This window comes from Heptranchias perlo, chromosome 6, assembly GCF_035084215.1.
Source record: "Heptranchias perlo isolate sHepPer1 chromosome 6, sHepPer1.hap1, whole genome shotgun sequence".
Classification (NCBI taxonomy): Eukaryota; Metazoa; Chordata; class Chondrichthyes; order Hexanchiformes; family Hexanchidae; genus Heptranchias; species Heptranchias perlo.
In genome coordinates this window covers 42,907,427-42,924,133 of record NC_090330.1, presented here as the reverse complement: position 1 = coordinate 42,924,133, position 16,707 = coordinate 42,907,427, and positions in this window count along the sequence as shown.

The following is a 16,707-nucleotide window of genomic DNA, read 5'->3' as shown; positions in this document are numbered from 1 at the left end:
AAGTACCAATTACTTCCTTTTCTTCAACCAATTATTTGTACTACTATGTTGTAGACAAACCCATAACCCATACATTTTTGTCAGAACGACACCGTGGACAACCAATGTAATGACATTATCGCAACATGATGATGTTTTTTGACTTGAACAATATCGTTGTACACATTGATAAGCAGTGTTTAAAAACTTACCTAACAACTTCACAAGAGAAGTGACTGTGCATCTGATTTAAATGGATTAGGGTCATTTTAAACTAACACACCTGGCTGGAAACTGACAGAAATGGTTCGAATGGCAGATTTACATCCCGCCCAATTTTATACTCCATTGACTTCAATGGAGAGTAAAATCGGGCGGGGTGTAAAATCAGCGGTCGACCCGATCTCATCAGTTTCCCGCCTGGTGTGTGAGGTTAAAATTACCCTTAATGTCTGTGATCCTGCTCTCATCTAATCCTACCACAAGATTTGTGTGGTGTGCTGACACAATAGGAAATTTTTCACATTTGTAGAAAAGATTTTGCAGATGCTAAAGTAGAAAATTGCATTGGTCTTTTTCTGTACAACTGTTCCTAATTTCAAAATGCGTCTTTACACTGCTGAGTAGTCGATAAAGTGCAGTATATGAGAATATAATAAATTCAAGTTCTGGGTATTTATTACTCAACTATTCCTGCCATAGTCACTGAGTTCACTCAGTTCTTGGCCATGTGGTTAGATGAAGTGCTGTGTAGAAATGAGGCATTTCCCCCAGGTTCCCCTTTCCTGAGGAAAGGTTGACATAATGCAGCACATCCTATTTGAATTGAACCTTCTGCCAGCTAAGTATAGGATGGTATTGACAGCGCTAGAAGAGAAATTTACAGTGTAATCTATCCTGTCCTGCCTGTGTGATGGCAAGCAGACTATGAGTGTGTGTGGGGGTGGGGAGGGGGGGGGGAAAGAGAGACCCCTCTTTTTCAAACAAATAAGAAAATATACCGGAGTATCTTGGAAAAAACATGAACAAAAAAGCCTTATTTTTCTTAACAGAAAATAAAAGCTGGTCTCCTCGTTAGTTATTTTCAATGGTGGTAACTCCTGGTAAACAAGAAATCAACAATGAAATCTGTTAATTGGCTTTCCAGTTGAGCTAAATTCTACTTTAAGGTCATGTGAACTCTAGGAAAAGACTAAATGAAAAGGTTTTTATTTGAAACCATATTCACAACCTAGGAAACAAAAACAACAGACTTTTTAAATTTCTGATTTAGAGGTGTTTTATTTTAAATGTAAAACGTAGATTTCTTAAAAGTTGCAGTATCTGTTTTTTGCAGCTTCATTAGTCATTTATAGTTCTTAAATATAATCCTCCCCAAAATGTGCTCAATAGCTTTCAATAAATGTAGAACAGATTTGTGCAAGGACTACAAAACAAATAATCTCAGTTTAAATGAACTGTTTAGATGTGTTGAGCTGGGAAAGCAAGACAACAGGAGTTCAAAAATGTCAGCTATGACATAGTGGATCAGGCTAAACTTTAAAGTACCTGTATCTATATCTTCTCATTCCAATGGTGACCCTGAGTGCTGTAACTATTCAACCAGGGTTAATTTTATTAATGCTGTCCCTTCCACTGGTGCAATAATTTCAACTATGGTCTATTCCCATACATTAAACTGTAGGCCTTGGCAGTAATACTTGCAGCCATATTTGGACTAGTTCTACTAGCATGAAATGTATATGTTTACAGTAATATTTCTCCACCCAATCCCCATTACTCCTTTCATAATGCCATAATTAGCATTAGTCAATTATAATGCCACCTCTGTCATATGGTGTTCAGTATTTATTGTTTGTGCTGAATACTTAAATCCCTGAAGAGGACAGACTACAGCCAGGGATTATGTTTGACATTGGTTCCTAACACTTATGCTTGTTTTTTTGATCACTGCCAACTACTAATTATGATGGATTGTTGGGTATGTTATCCTCTTTACTTACTTTGCTTGCTTATTATATTCAGTCTTTCCCTTGAAAATCTTAAATAAAAATTGTTAACAAACAACCGTTTGAGGACTAAAATGTGATTACTGTTTTGAAAATATCACTATGCATCTATTATTTTTACATTGCGTACTGTGGAATTCAACTTATTTTTCTGTTTTCATTCTATTATTTTGTCAGCACTGGTTGTTGCAGTGGATGTCGACAACCAAGACATGGGATTGATGAATGGTGATGTCATCACCGAAGGAGTAACTGCTGTGGCATAATTACTGCAAATTTATCAAGTGATAATGTATAACTAATTACAAAGAAATAACAGTATGTCATAATTTACAATTTTAAGTAAACTCAAAAAAAAACAGAAGTTAAGAACGTTAGTTTTTTTTAAACTAATTTTAAATGCAAATCATCAAAAATACATTCCTTTAACATACTGAAAGCTTACATGGCATGGTTTTTTCCCCCATATTATATGGGCTGCTTTAAGAAGAAATGTTGTTCAAGGTGCATAAGATGCTATCTTTATTTGAAAAAGCAAAGTGTATTTACTTTATTCTGCAAGTTTTGTCCGTTTTTACTAATAACAAAAATCATTGTTTGAATAGTAGTTCCTGTCTATATATGTACATGGACTTGAAAACAGGACAAAGCCCAGTCGTTAACAATGTTGAAAGTAATCATCTAATGCTAAACGTGAGAGCAATATATCTTCATTGTTAACAAAAATGACAGCTACTAATTGATCATATTAGTTTTAACACAAATTGTTAAAACTTTATATTAAATTATTTAGTGTTCTATATTGGGATCTTGTTAGCTAAGGGAAGTTAGTGAAAACTCCTCAGGAAAAATGTGCACACATTGAGACTATTACACATAATGTTTATTAAACGAGCCTCTAAGGATGTTTTTTCTAGGATCGCTCTCAAGCATTTGTAAAGAATCCTGTTTCATGTTTGAGGCCCCATGTTTCTGCCTCTTAAACGATGAGCAGCTGTAGCACATAGCCTTGTTCTGTGTAACTTTGTAATGATTTCCTTCCTTCAGTTGCTACAGGACTCCCTGTTATGCCCTATAACAGAGAGAAACTTTTTAATCCAAGCAAATGCAAGAGCAAGTGCTGTTGGTTTCAGGGTAGAAACTCAATACACCAAATGCATTGTACGTGGACCTCAAATTAGAGCCATCTGGACTACAAAACCTCCGCAGGCAGTTTAAGGGAAAACAGGAGAACACAGATAGATTTATGGCCTTAGGCTTCTGCTATGCACCTGCAAAAGGAGTCGAGTGTAAGAAGACAAACTGATCATATGATGAGATTCAGTGCAAACCCCTTCCCCCACACCACACTCAATATCCCTCACTAAATTAAAAGGAAGAGAATTACATAACATGTATCTCTGTATGATGGAAGGTAGCACTATTGTCAGTTTAACTGTGAAAATGAATTACCTACAAAGCCACTAAAACCAAAATAACTCATACCATTTAATCTTATTTTAGATTATAATATTTTATAGCCAGTTTTATTATTTTTATTCCTTATTTGAAAATCTAATCCAGTTGTTTGGAAGTATTAAGTACAACAATGTAATCAGTAATTCAGACCAAATACATTTTAATTGTTGTATTCTAATGATAACATTTTTTTCCAATTTTCATATACAAAACACAGACCAGTATGTTTTAAGTACAGGCTTTGAAAAACCAGCATAGTTGGAAAAGCACTTGAGTATTTAAAATTGATAAGACAAAATAGTTTCAGCAGTCTGATATCAGATAACATAATGTTCAAATCCATCAGTATTTCACAACCCCTCCATGGACTACATGTAATTTCAGCAACAATAATTATATTAGACAGCCTGAAAAGGACACAGAGCAACTTGCAGCTCAAGAGGTAATACGAAGAGAATTGCCAGTTGTTATTTGTACATACCATAGGTCATGATTTTCAAACTGTATCACATAGCTGTCGCTCAGGGACAAGTTCAGCTGGCATTATAAACTAATTCCAACCCAAGAGAGCTCACTTACACTTGCTTTCTATATTATGAAGAACTTACCATCTTATAAACCGACAGGCTGGCCTAGCCATTCATGAAGCTAGTGTGGTTGCTATAATTTTGCATATTATGCATGTTGACTGCTTAGAAGGAGGTGTCATTATTCAGCACTCCTTTCTACTAAGCATCTGTCAAAAAAACTCCTTCTTTGACTTCACTACCCCATTACATCTGGAATGTTATAATGATCAGGATATAACTAACTATAAAATTATCTTAAAGCATGATCGTAACTGCTATTGAAGTTTAATTTCCCTGAAATACTAATGTTTATATCAGTAGTAATACCAATTTTCACCCATGATGTTAATAGCTTGCCATCAGAGTTAGTTACAGACACACATAGATGGGCTCACACATTCTAATAGTTGGATCTTACAGCTCTCACTAGGGTTGCCAGTTCTTCACCAACTCATCTGGGTTTTTGAAATTCCTATTGGTTGCTGGATGACAGTTGTAACCAGTTTTTATTAATATTAAAGTTTTCAACACACTAAATTAAATAAACTGCCACCGTATTGCTGGTTAAATCAGTGGAGGTGATTTTAACCCTACCCACATGGTTAAAACAGAGAGGGTGGGAAATTAAAATCGCCAGGGTTACTTACCTGCTGGAAATCTGCCTAGATCCCGCAAACCACAATTTTCACTCAGGTTCCCAGACAGCGAGGTCCTTCTTTAAATATATAGATCAGGGCCCCAACTGCAATTTTAATTCCGGCCTGAGTGGAGAAAGCACCGCGGCTTTCCCTCCAAATGAAGACCAATCCGGACCTGCCCCGAGGAAGAGGCCACAAAAGGTAAGTTTTACACTTTCCTTTGTGGGGCCAGGAGGAGGAAGAAAAGTTTAGGCCTCCCCTGCCCTGAGACCCCACTTCCTGAACACGTAAGCTCTGCGAGATGCCCCTGGAAACTGATCTCGCCATCTACCTTGTGTTGGTGGGCAGCCCCCGGACTGCTCGATTTTCCGTCACTCCCCACCAACTTCCTGCTCATTCCAGGCAGGAAGTCAGTCAGTGGGATTTAAGTAAGGCCTGGGAGTTAAAATAATCTAGGTCTGATTTCTGGAGCAACGGATGAATTTCCAACTCCCCTCATCATTCACCTATGCAAAACCTTCCCAGATTTAAAATTGGGGCCAATAATTTAAAAAACCTGGCAGGACCAGTGAAAAAACAATCTGATGACAATCCTAGGCTTCGGTAAAACACATAAGCCCCGAAATTGCATGATTGTGCTCCTTCATTTATCCGATGGTCCAGTGGATTAATGTGCTAACCTGATGTACAGTGAGGTCGTGGTTATGTTACTGAATTAGTCATCCAGAGGTTTGTACTAATATACTAGAGAATGCGAGTTCAAATCCCACCATGGCAGTTTGAGAATTTGAATTCAATTAAAAAAAAGGAAAATAAAAAGTTGGTATCAGTAAAATTAACCATGAAGCCGTCGGTCGGATTGTTGTAAAAACCCAATTGGTCACAAATAATCTACAAATTGATGTAATGGAATCCCTTTTTGTTTGTAAATGGAATTGTACAGCTGCAAAGAGCTCATATTGCTGCATGGGCTCCAGCTTTAATACTGTACAATTCTGGGAAGCCACACTAAAAATAAGTGAAGAGCTCTCTCTTGTTAATGCTCATTATCATTAGGAAAAGTGACGAAATCTCCCATGCTGGAAAACAATGTATCCTTGATTTGATGTAAGCAGTGGTGCACTGTAGACTGGCTGATCTAACTGATGTCACCAAAGGCAGTCTGTAAGGAGCCCGTGGTACAGAACACGAGGCAGTCTTGACATTGTCTGCTATGGTCGGAAACATCCTAGTCCTGCAGGAGATGGGAATTTTCTGCATCTTTGGTGAAGCATAATGGTGAAGAGACATCTCCTTATATATGCTCAAGTAAATATGGTGTGGTCTAAACAAACGGCTACCTGGGTAGCTGTGGGTGCAAAGACTCTAAAAAGAGCGGGCACGGACACTATGGGTTAAATAGCATCCTTCTGTGCTGCAAACTTCTCTGGATGGAATTTTCAACTTCGCCAGGTGGCGGCCGCCCATTTTACACCCCGCCCAATTTTCTTTTCCTATGTTTCAATGGAGCTAACCTAAAGGCGGGACCAGAAAATTGAGCTTTAAATGAAATTTAAAAGGAATCAGCCACCTAGAGATAAGTAGCCACATAGGACAACCTTTGCCATGGCTGATGGGGAAGAGCGGAAAGAAATGCCAGGCAAAAATAAAGTGAAAGGAATTCAACAAGGAATCAATGGAGCACCACAAAAGTAGCTACACCTCAAGTGTAGAGGGATAGCTGGCATGGCCAGTTTCATCTATGTATCATTTCATCCATATAGAAGCAACCGCCCTCTCCACCTCTACAAAAAAAAATCACCACATCAATGCTCAAAACAAATTTAGGGGAATAAAAGTGCTTCTGCTCAGAACATGTGGGGATTACAGCATTCATCACACTTTGGTGCAACATAAACCTCTATACTTTCTGCTCAGGACAAATAATTACCATCTCTGCCTTGCCCATGGCAACAGATACACCAACCTAGACAGGCGAGGCAGCCTGCCCACAACAGTTGTAGGGCAGACAAGTACAATAAAAATGAATATGTTGCCCTGATTCCTCTAACTGTTCCAAATGCTACCCATCAGGAGCCTGCCCCAGTAATTCCTTGATCTCAATATGCACATTGTTTGCCTGCCCAGAGAAACTTAACTGTCATGAATATGACTGAGTCACCTAGAACTTCCCAAGCTCAGGGAAAAAACAAAACATTAGATGCTACTATTGGATTTGCCACAGAACTATGGCTGGGCTTAGAGGTTGTAATCTCCCAACCAATTTACTGTCCAATCTTAGAGTCATAGAGTTATACAGCACGGATAGAGGCCCTTCGGCCCATCGTGTCCGCACCGTATATACATTCCAACAACAGAGCAGAAAGGTATAGAAACACCTTGGCTAGGAAATTCCTCGGAGCTGCACCTACTTTGATGGCGTTACTTCACTGGAAGAGTGGCGGAAACCCCGCTTACATGCGTAAACAGGACTGCACTTCTGCCGAAATAATGCCGGCAGAGCAAAAGCAGCTCTGAGAAATTTCTTGGCCCTTATAATTGCATTAATGCTATCAGTCTGGAAAGAGTTCTGCTCTTTGCTAAAGATTAAAAGATGCTAAAGATAAGGTTTACGCCCTACCCGAAAAAAACACAGGAATTTCAGACAAATGATTCTTTCTGAACATAATGCACTTTCTGAAATTTATACAACGCAAGCAAAACTACACTGAGTCAGTAATCCCTAGTCTCTTTTTTCCCCTCACTCACACTCACAAAAAGGTTCTCCATTTAAAAAAAATTAAAACACAGGTTCCCTACTAAAAAACACACACACACAGCCTCTCTGTTTAAAAAGAAACACTCAATATAATATTCACCTGAATAAAGATTTTGAAATTTCTCCAGTAGCTTTTCTTCAAATAATTTTGATAAACATTTGACCAGAAACTGCTAGAAACTAGGAAAATGTATTCCATGAGTACAGCTGACTGGTCAATACTGCTGTATACTAGGAAATTGGGTGCACTTCACATGCTCAGATTGCACAAACCAAATTCAGCTACAGTGTCTGAGCCCGAAGCAAAATATCAAGTCCAAACACAGGTTTTTGGGAGAAGTTGAAGCCTATAAGTAATGATGTTAACAAAGGAATTAAAAGATATAAAAGGCAACTCATTTGATAAATTTAATGATATTACTATGAAATATGTATTTTTAAATATTGTTTAAGCCCTAATTTTGGACGTAAGAAATTTCAATTCCTGAGAAAAAAATGGCAGCAGAACAACATTTCAGGAAGCAATTTGTAGCAACCCAGTGGCCAAATTACACAATCAGAATAACAAGTTTACATAGGCAAAATGCATTGTAAATGTAGACATAGGAATTTCTAATGAGAAAAAGGTGACTCAAAACGTGTGACAAAAGAAAGCTGTGCAGACAGGAAGTGCGGGCAGACATAAGGGTCCCAAATTCCTATGGGCCATGTTTCATCTGCTTACATCAGAACTGTGTCCACAGTCCTCTCCAGCAATGACCACACCTCAGTACGTGGGGTTAGGGGAAGGCACCTAATTAGCATGGGGTCGGCAGACACTGCACCACTGTGGGTGCACCTCGGGCACCCACTCCAAGCTACTGGGAAATCCGGTGGGATTGCCCAGTCCATGCAGTGTTGGGGCTACTAAAAACACAGAAAATCTCTCAAGGGGGCCGCAGTAACATAATTTTAAAAAACATTCACCTTCCATCGTTGGGATTCAGGCCGCAATCCTAGTCAGAACAACCCCTCTCCCATGAGGTCCACTTCCACTCTTCAGAAGGCAATTATGCCTCTTCTCACTTTGTGTACAGGCCTCTAACCTTATGCTGGATCCTGTGAGACTGAGAATGCAGGAATTCCCAGAATAGAGAGTCCTGCCCCCTCTGACATGGGTACCCTTGCAAGGAGCAACAGAGATTCCATCCCTTACTAGGGCCCAGGGAAATTGTCCAGTTAAGCCGGAACCAAGCATATCAAGGCTCCATTGGTGTTTGTTGCCGTTCCAGCAGACTCCTGCCGAAGTTACAGCAGGAGTCCACCAGACCAGCCAAAGAATTTAGGTCCCAAGATTTTCAATAAGATTTACAACTCAGTAAATCTCTACGTGAGGAGCAGTAGTCTGAATATGTCTATAGCCAATTCAGTACAGTCAACGTTTGACACACTATACCTCAACAATTTTCACCTATATGACTTTGTTAAAAAAATGACTGTTTAGTCATGAAAATATTATAAATAGTCAGGAATGTTTAACTACATTTGTAAGTCCTGAACAATCAATCAATTTCTGCTGCAGCCAATTATCGTTACATATCAGTAATATTTAGTTTAAATCCACATTTAATGAGAAAAATAAGAAACTGCAGAAAGGTCAGAATTAATCAATATAGTAAAGTGCCAATTTGAAACCAAGGAGACATATGTCAGTAATTTAAACCTGCATCAACACAAAGAGAAATACAAATATACAAATACTTAGTATAAATGCAGAAATCTGTCTATTTGGACTTTTTGCCAGGCTTTTTCTGAATATCGGATGATAGTGCTTGAAAAGCCAAAGTTACCAACCTGCCTAATTAATTTCTGTTATGACTTTCTTATATTTGTGCCAGGAGTCTAATCAGATGTTTATAAAAGACATTGCTTAATAATCTCATCATACTTTGTGGAAATAGACTTCTACTAGTGACGTTTACATGAAATGCAATTAGTTAGTAGAAATGTGTCAGACTTGCAGGTCTGCATTAATAATAATGCAATATGACCTCCTTTGAATACTGAAACCTAACTGGTTGCAAGGTGCCCTTAAATTCTGATTACATGTCATAATGAAGTGAACTACCAGTCAGATAACTTGGTTCCACATTAAGAACAATGCTAAAATAGATCAACTACCCCAGTCAAATGTGGCAGGAGTGCATACAATGAGTTTTACTCTTGTGTCTGCCTCTATTTGTACCTTTCTGGGAAATGATTACAAAGTGGCATCACCTTAAGGTATTTCCCAATTGGAGCTCAGGAGCCTTACTGTTGGCAGGCTGAGTTGGAAAATTGGGCCCCCAACTTCAAGGGCCTGATTGTGATGCAGCCAATTTTGTGAGATGCAATTTTGGGGGAGAAAGGAGGGAGCACTACAGGCAAGACAAACCCAAATTTACATAATTAAATTATTTAATAATTATTTAAATCAGGTCCAACACTGAATTTCTATGGGCAAGGTATATGTTGTACCTTCTGCCCCCAACATGCACCTTTCCCATACAAATTAGGCACATGACAGCTCAATGAGTCTGGGCTACTTTGCTTTAATGGTTACCAATGCAGGGTCGCCAATGCTTCGTTAGTTTTGAAGTGTAATTTTTCTATCTGTATTTAGGCCCCCTTGCTAATGGTTTATCTTGCTGAGCAAGACTTTCCTGAACTATTAGAAATTTCTGCTATAATTTAAATTGTATCTAACAGTAATTTATGAATTGGATAAGGACCAATTCAGGAGGGGACAATATGTTCAGAGCCAAAGACACCTCGGATGGAATATTCACTGCAGTCAACAGCAGAAGACTGCAGACCATGTCTACCTGGGTATGTCAAAGGAGACCTGTCTTTGCAGAGGCAATGACTAAGTTAAGCTAACCGTTGTAGGCTCACTTATAAACGACTTCAATAACTGGGATGTCTCTTCCCATAGCTTCCCAACAGTATTAAGCCTCTATACAAAGAGGATCTTTTCAGGTCACTGCAGGAGACATCTGGCATATAAGCCAGTCTGCAGTTCATACCTGTATACAGCATCACGGACACCATGGGGGAAGCATTCAACTTCGGCGGGGATGTAAAATGGGCGGTAGCGGATTGTCCGCCTGGTATACACACCGCCCTGGATGTAAGCAGCTGAACAACTGGTAACCTCTGTGCGGCCTTTAAAAAGACAGTTCGGCCTGCTCTCTTCAGCAGCAGACTGGGGTACAAACAGGAAAGAGAGGAATGGTGCTTGGCTCTTTAATTTCATTCTCTAATAGCTTCATTCCGTGTCTTTGGAACATTTTTATTATACAGAATTATGACTAAGCAGACACCATCACAACATTAAGCCAGAGAAGAAGAATGCAGAATGTCACTGATTCAGACCGCCAGGCCCTCCTCAAAGAAATCAAAGGCACAGACTCCTGGGTGTAGGTGCCAACAAGCCTCCCAGATATGTAAATCATGCTGCCCAGAGGGAAGCAACATTGGCACTGAGTGGCAATGCCCTCACCCCCAGGACCACGGAACAGTGCCACAAAAAGTTCTACAACTCCACCAGGGCTGGCAAGGTAACACATTGGGCACCCTCTCCTTCTCTTCCTTGCCGACCCTGGGCACCAGCACACGCTTCACCCTTTTAAAGCAACACTTATACAACTAACCCTTCACTGTGTCCTGGTTAAGGTTGGCTCTAACTGGGCATCTTGCACTATTTACCTAGATTACTAAATGCTTACCTAGTTCTCAAGGCAAAGACTTGCAAAGGTTTAGGGAGTTGGGACTCAGCCATGAGATCCAAGATACAAGTGTTGAAATAATCTAGAGTAAGAAGTTTTAAAAAGATCCAAAAATGTAATAACAACATAATAACATAAAAAGAAGCAATTTTAAGAAAAATCATTAAACAGATATTTCATGTCAGAAATGCCTCGAAAATATTTTCTCAAATATATCTGCCCATCTTTTAGTGACCTCAGACTTGCCTTCTTCTTTGCTTGAGGAGCTTGAATACCTGGGCTTTGCGCCCCAATATTTTTTGTGACCTTTCAGGCCTCTCCACAAACATGATCTCAGTGATATGCAGGGCCTCCAATGGTGAGTTATAGCTCTGTGATTTCACACTGTGCCCAGCCACTCACACTTTCTGATTGCAATCTTGCTCTGACCTGCTTTAAAGATAACGAGATATTTTTCACTTTACATTTTTGTAAAGGATTGCATTAAAAAAACATCTTTTGTTTAAAAGAGATGTTTTGGCATCGTCAGTAATCACACTGATTGCTAATTGATTTATTTTTTGTTTTAATTGTTTTAAAAATCCACTCCCATTATACTGCACTGCAAACCTGGGGCTCTGTGAGGGTCCACCTTTCAGACAAGTTTTCATATATTTGATATTTTATGAACAAAAATATATAAACTAAAGACAGTACCAACAAGGTAGACTGTTCGAGATAGTGAAGCAACAGTGCAGAGTGCTGCAAAACTCCAACCCCCTCCCAAAGTGTGTGCAGAGCCCACACTCTACTAAGGACTCCCAGGCCCCAAGTCCCCTCCTGAGATCTCCAAGGTCTCCTCCACATGCTCCCAAACCTCAGACTCCAGCTCTCCCAAACCCCAAACCCAACAAGTACTCCCATGCCACAACCTCAACCAACTCTCTCCAAGGTCCTGGTATTTCCATCGGCTGCTTGCTGTGTATCACGTCTTTCCAACTGCTGCTGGCCAGGTGTTAGACTCAGACCCGACCCCCACTTACTCCAGGTCTCAGAGTTCCACTGTCCCCTCCCTTCTCAGCACCAAGTTCCCGCCATTTTCTGTCTCACCCACCTGTATTCGAACAGCTCCTGGACAACCTTTACTATCTTGATCACAATACCCACATCTGACCCTACGATTTAAAACAGGTAAGATATAAAAATTTAGCACACTGGTAAAAGCATGTGCCAGATCAAAACAGAAATTGAGATACATGTATGTTATACACTTCCATTCACGTCCAAGAAATATAAAATTCTTCATTTCCCTTGAAACGCACGGCACTCTTGATCTATCTTTCTCGTCTCGGGTAAAGATATAAAGGCTGCTTGTCACTGTAGAACTTGAAAATCAGGGATCCGTATTAAGAAAAATGTTGAAACGTGCTGCAAGAAGTGATCAATGATACGAGATGTTGAAAAATTGGGTCAAACAAACAGTGACAGACATGATTGCCATCCCTTGGCAATATGCTATTAGATGTGCGGGGCCGGGGTGGGGAGGCGGGGGGGGTGGGGGTGGTGGGTGGGGTGGGAAGCGTAAGTGATTTTAAAAAAAATTCGTTCATGGGACATGGACGTCACTGGCAAGGCCAGCATTTATTGCCCATCCCTAATTGCCCTTGAGAAGGTGGTGGTGAGCCGCCTTCTTGACCCACTGCAGTCCGTGTGGTGAAGGTTCTCCCACAGTGCTGTTAGATAGGGAGTTCCAGGATTTCGACCCAGCAACGATGAGGGAACGGTGATATATTTCCAAGTCGGGATGGTTTGTGACTTGGAGGGGAACGTGCAGGTGGTGTTGTTCCCATGTGCCTGCTGCCCTTGTCCTTCTGGGTGGTAGAGGTCGCGGGTTTGGGAGGTGCTGTCGAAGAAGCCTTGGCGAGTTGCTGCAGTGCATCTTGTAGATGGTACACACTGCAGCCACAGTGCGCCGGTGGTGAAGGGAGTGAATGTTTAGGGTGGTGGATGGGGTGCCAATCAAGCAGGCTGCTTTGTCTTGGATGGTGTCGAGCTTCTTGAGTGTTGTTGGAGCTGCACTCATCCAGGCAAGTGGAGAGTATTCCATCACACTCCTGACTTGTGCCTTATTGATGGTGGAAAGGCTTTGGGGAGTCAGGAGGTGAGTCACTCGCCGCAGAATACCCAGCCTCTGACCTGCTCTCGTAGCCACAGTATTTATATGGCTGGTCCAGTTAAGTTTCTGGTCAATGGTGACCCCCAGGATGTTGATGGTGGGGGATTCGGCGATGGCAATGTCGTTGAATGTCAAGGGGAGGTGGTTAGACTCTCTCTTGTTGGAGATGGTCATTGCCTGGCACTTGTCTGGCGCGAATGTTACTTGCCAGTTTTCAGCCCACGCCTGGATGTTGTCCAGGTCTTGCTGCATGTGGGCACGGACTGCTTCATTATCTGAGGGATTGAGAATGAAACTGAACACTGTGCAATCATCAGCAAACGTCCCCATTTCTGAACTTATGATGGAGGGAAGGTCATTGATGAAGCAACTGAAGATGGTTGGGCCTAGGACACTGCCCTGAGGAACTCCTGCAGCAATGTCCTATGGCTGAGATGATTGGCCTCCAACAACCACTACCATCTTCCTTTGTGCTATATATGACTTCAGCCACTGGAGAGTTTTCCCCCGATTCCCATTGACTTCAATTTTACTAGGGCTCTTTGGTGCCATAGTCGGTCAAATGCTGCCTTGATTTCAACGGGTTATAAAACTCATCCAGCATACTTAGCCAGGAGTGCCACCCCAACAAGCTAATTAAAAAAATGAAGATTCATGGGAACTCTGCAGGCCAGGTGAAACTGTTCCTCAAGCTGGATCGAGCCCACCACCCATACGTTTGACACCCCTGAATTATGATGAAACACAGAAACTGATGTTCTAAAGTAACAAAATTTTGACATAAGTAGTTACAGAGCTTACAGGATTTGTCTAGCAAATGTATGTACTGCTTTTACTGTAATACTGTCATATATTTTAACAAAATTACATAAATGTATCTCAAAATTATTTAATAGGTTAAAATGCAAAATAAAATCCTGAAATTGTTAGAAGGCTGTAAAACTCTTCCCAAAGAAGTGTGTACAGGTGCTGACCACACTCATCTATGCCCCTCCCTCCAAACCTTTGGTAGTAGGTTAACAAAATAATTTACCCCAGGATAAAAGAATTTGGATCCCATAATTTGGGAAACATCTACGGTAGACATCACTTTAGCAAAACAAAGGTCCTTGGACTCACGTTACCCATTGCCAAGAGGTTTTCGTTTAATACTGTAATTCAGTATTATTTTTATGTTTTGGCAGCTCTTTAACCAAGTTATTAGTCATAACTAAATGTTAAGAATGTATTTGGACTGCATTCATTTCAATAATAACAACAGATGGAAATCAATTGATATAAGTGCCAATTTTCAACTAGTAGGAATATGTATAGAAAATTCCACACAAAGTGATGTTTTAGTTCTCGAAGCCGAATTGTGGATAATTTAATTTATAACATCATCGGTATACCTTTTTTATTTCTCTGCTCGCATCCTTGGAACATCCCTCAAAGAAATGAATGGAAATGAAAATCGGACGGTTTCTATAACGGGCGACCAATCTGCAATGCCAGTTTTACACCTGGGTGGCAAGTTGAAAATCTACCCCATTATCTCTATTTCTTGCAGACCGTCCTGATGACAGTGCTCATTTGTGCAGTTTTTTTGTCAGCTACCGAAAAAGAGGTGGGTCTGTCCTGGCGTTAGGGAGAACAAGGGGACGTGCATATGAGTTATGTAAGCATAGAACTAGATTAGATGTCCAGGGATTATTCTTTTCACAGAGGGTCATAGACATTTGGAATAAGATGCCGGCTCGTGCAGTGAGTGCAGGTTCACTGCAAACGTTCAAAAGGGATCTGGAGGAAGTTGATATCGCTCTATACAAAAAGTAGGTGGGATGTTGGGTGATGTACTTTGTGGCCACTATTATCTCCTGGAGCTCGTTTTTGATCACATTCAGGAGTTGAGGAAAAATTTCCCAGAATTCTTTTTTCCCTGAATTAGCCTAGGATTTTTTTCCCCTGGTTGTTTACCTCTCCCAAGAGATTTGGGTGAGGAGTATTGAGGGTCATGATGCTTACTTGCAATCAGTGGATAGAAAAATAGAGTGGGGCATATAATGGGCAGCTGATCCACTACCACCCAACTTGCAGCCCTGCCAAAGTTGAATTTCACCCCCCCATGGGAGTAGACAGTCCACCCGAGATGGCAAGGGGGTGGCTGTGAATATGGGTAGGAGCGTTTATATGGAGGGACAGGTTAAAGGAGGAAAGGAAAGCAGTGAATTCTGAGGAGAGAGGGCAAGGTGAGTTCAGGTGAAGATTGAAATCATCGAAGAAGAGAAGTCGCTCAGTGCAAAGGTTGAGGGAAGATAGTAGGGAAGTTATCTCAGTGAGAAACTCAGGGTGGGGCTTGGGGAGATAGAGAATGAGGATTTTAAAGAAAAGGCGAGAGGCGTGGAACAAAGTGTGGTGCTCGAAGGAGGAGAAAGTTCTAGAGAAATAGGGGGAGATACCAATATGTCACACCACCAGAGTGGTGGGGCAGATGTAGAAAGTAAGGCTAGGCAAGGGGACTTCAGTAAAGGGCAAGGTGTTATCACCCATGAGCCAAGTTTACGTCAAAGCCATGACGTCAATGTAATTGTCCATAATAAGATCATGGATGCTATCCATTGACATGATTTTCTTTCTTGTGGAGCTCAGAGAATGTTAAATTCTGAAAGATGAATGCATCATGGCAACTTCCAGCATTGGACGTTGCATTGACATGTTACATACAATTTGTATATTCAGGGATTGGAAGCTCTTACTGATGAAGAATTTGAGGGGGTTTACTGCGGCCCGGACCTTGGGAAAGCCAACAATCCCAGGAAATCTGATAGCCCTATCTCATTGTTTCTGATGATGCCAAACTGGATGAATTCTCCAGCTCTCCTGAAGAGATTATCAGTCACCTTTAGAATACATGCCCATATTACATCCTGGCTGATATTACAGAGATCCCCTGTGGTAGCCTGAAATGACGCAATGCCTGAAAAGTTGAGTGTGGTTGTCACCTTCATAACCATAGGCAGGACAGTGCAGGCAGAGGACCGTGGCTGTAAGCCCTCATGCAGTAGGTTCCAGAGCTCCCTTATTGTCTCTTTGATGAAGCACACTTCCGACACACATCTCCTCACTAAGGTTCTCAAAGGACCTGTGTTGCTTGTATATTCTTTGGAGGGTGTAATATATGGTGGAGTTCATCCTGCTTAAATGCTACCTCACTCCTTTCCTCCATCCTTTTCTGCTCCTCCCTCATGATAGTGGCATACAAAGGTATGTCCATAAAGTAATGCCATATCTGGCCCTGGGAAGCCTTTTCTGTGGGTGTGGGGTGGGCAAAATCTCCTGGCGGCCACACACTCCCTTGGACAGTCAGAAGCAAAGTCCAATGCTATCTATACTTAATGCACAAAAAAGGATCAAAA